This window comes from Micropterus salmoides, unplaced genomic scaffold (genome assembly GCF_014851395.1).
Source record: "Micropterus salmoides isolate LMB-PRFRI ecotype aquatic unplaced genomic scaffold, ASM1485139v1 Ms_hic_scaffold_10, whole genome shotgun sequence".
Classification (NCBI taxonomy): domain Eukaryota; kingdom Metazoa; phylum Chordata; class Actinopteri; order Centrarchiformes; family Centrarchidae; genus Micropterus; species Micropterus salmoides.
In genome coordinates this window covers 20,822,430-20,825,503 of record NW_024040041.1, presented here as the reverse complement: position 1 = coordinate 20,825,503, position 3,074 = coordinate 20,822,430, and positions in this window count along the sequence as shown.

The window sequence follows — 3,074 nt, the reverse complement described above, 5'->3', positions numbered from 1 at the left end:
ATTTCTGGCTTGATTTGTGGTTCTTAGCATTACAGATTGAAGCTGAGCACTGACTTTCAATCGTTCCTCCCTGGCTCCAAAAACAATAACTTCAGTTTTATCTTTGTTTAATTGGAGAAAATTCTGGCACATCCAAGCGTTGACCTGCAATACAGTTACTCAGCACCCGTATGGGATCATCGTCCCCTGGTGAAATAGTTATGTGTGTCATCTGCATAATTATGGTAACATATTTTGTTGTTTTTCATAATCTCAGCCAGTGGAAGCATGTGAATGTTAAACAAAAGAGGCCCCAGAATGGAGCCTTGGGGAACTCCACGTCATTTTTGACAGCTCAGATGTGTGATTACTTATAGACACAAAGTAGTCCCTGTCCTTTAAGTAGGATTCAAACCAGTTTAGTACTGTGCCAGAAAGTCCAGGTTTTCAAGTCTGTCTAGTAATATGTTGAGGTCGACTGTGTAAGACTGAAATTCTGCCACTGTCAATGTTTAAATGTCATTGAAGACCTTAACAAGAGCTGCCTCAGTGCTGTGGTGTGGTCGAAAACCTGACTGGAATACATCAAAACAGACACCAACACCCGCGCCTCCAGTCACCAGTCTGTCAAGCAGGTGAAACCACCCTCATTGGGCACATCTGTGGTAGGGATGAGTCTGCATACAGGTAGGAGATTGACCATCTGGTGACATTTACGATCTTCTGCAGGATCTTCTGCAGGATATTCTGCAGGATCTTCTACAGGATCTTCTGCAGGAACATTTTCCATGGTTGTGGATTTCAGAAAGTGCCCAGCCCCATCCACCCCCATCACCTTGTGTGACTCACCAGCCAACACTGTGGAGTCCTGCAGATTCCTGGACACCATCACTATCCTGGACCTCAAATGGGAGCTCAACAACAGCAGAGGGTGTTCTTCCTGGGGCAAAGGAAGTTCAACCTTCAAACACTGATGGTGCACCTTTACACTGTTCGCAATCATTGCGTCCATCCTCACCATCTGGTACACTTCTGCCGCTGCCAAGGACAGGGGGTAGACTGCAGCATACGCCTCCAGGACTCTGAGGCAAGCAGGAAAAAACCAGACACAAACTGTTTCAGCTGCAGCCCATCAGGACCAAAACCTCACACCACAAGAACAGTTTTTTTCCATATGCAGCTTGCCTCATCAACGAGTCCCTGGACCCCCAATGACACTACTCAAAGGTAAATATTTTACACATCCCTGCACAAACTGTAATTTAAATATTGTACATATGCTTTATTATTATTTTATATTTTTAATAGATCCTTCACATCTTTATCATGTCAATTGTTATCTCTACTTACTATGTTTATTGTTATGTACCAAAATAACAAAGCAAATTCTGTGTATGTGTAAACCTACTTTTCAATAAAGCTGATTCTGAAACTGACACAGCTCCATGCTTTCTCAGTTACAGGCTACAGTACAACAAGACAAAACAAAGACAGTCCTGCACAACAACTGTTGCCTGGCCACCAATATTACTACTCATCCCAAGTCAAAAGAAATAGGAACAAAATGTCTTATCCCAAAAATTTCTACATTTACAGAAAGGTGGCAAAATATTATTACAATACTTTTAATCAGTAATCAGTCATCTGTAAATCTATTAAAAGCTATAGGTAACGTTTGAGAAACGAGGTACCTATTTTGGAAGTATCAAAAAAAATCCCAAGCCCTCCTGTCAAGCCTCCCCTAGGAGCAGGTAGGTAGGTGGACAGGCAGGTAGGCCAGCCAATCATTTCATTCCAGCACGATTGGACGTGTTTACAGTCCTGAGACAGCCACAGATCTTTTTACGTATTTGTGTAATTTTATTTATTGATTGCTTTCGGGAGATAAAGAGAATTTAAACAAGTATAACAAAAATGGTTTTGAAATAAATAACCCCACCTTTCAGTTTCAGAAAATGCATCAAAAAAAGTAATAAAGAATCAGTCGTTTCTACATCAACATACTACAATTTAAACTCTGTTTGGGGGAACAGGACAAAACATTGTTAAATATTTTTAAGTGTTAATTTCATATTTCGAACATGGTATCATTCATTTGAGTTTAATTTTATAGACATTATATTTGCACCTATTTCAATGTTTTGTCCGTCAGCCGGCCGACTACAGCAGGAAGATTTTATACCGTTTAAAGACACTATGAGACAGCAGCACATTAGAAATGGTGTCAACTTTCGCCATCAGCAGGCTCTTCCCAGGAGTCAACATAGCTACATAACCCGAGTCATTGCTATGTTATGCTATACAGCTCGGCTGCACTGTTAGGCGTCTCTGCAGCTATAACCATCTGCTTAAGTTCACATAATGATAGTTATTTGCGTCTGTGCATTAGTCGCTTACCGTGTTGTATTGTGCCTTACCATGCCACTGCACCAAAAAGTGCCACATGTGCCTGAACTTGTTGATAAGGAAGTTGGTTAAAAATGTTCCAGCAGAAGATCCTAAAATAAATTCCTGCACGTTTATTACAGTTAGCGTGGTAATTCTAATACAGGTGTAAATTCAACTTTCACCGCTGAAAAAAGCATCACACTGTAAAGAAAAGCAGAAGCCAACACACTGTACAAGTAAGGGGCTGCAACATCTCATTACCATGCTCATTACTGTTCACCTCAGTGCGCCTCATTGTCCACAAGAGGTCAGACATTAACAGCATAAGTCATTAATAGTGCACTAACTACCCCTTCCACTTAACACCCAACACATCAGCTGCACTTTGAGGCCAGGCAGGGTGCAGAGTTGTTTTTTTTGTTTGTTTCATTTTAACTCAGTTTTATTGTGTAATCAGCAAACTGAATTTCCTCGGAAAAACAGTGATATGTGGGGTGGGAACAATCCACTGACATCCATAATGCGCTGTGTGATCAGCAAATCTTTTTGGCATTTGATCATTTTAATTGTTCATTTTTGCAGTTTGGTTAAGTTTTTTTCAGTGCAGAGGGTCAACATATTATTGTTTAAGTTTAAATATTCCACGGGCCCACTTGACTGAAAAGTTGTTGTCACGCCTTCTCTGTTAAAGGGGCAGGTTCATATTT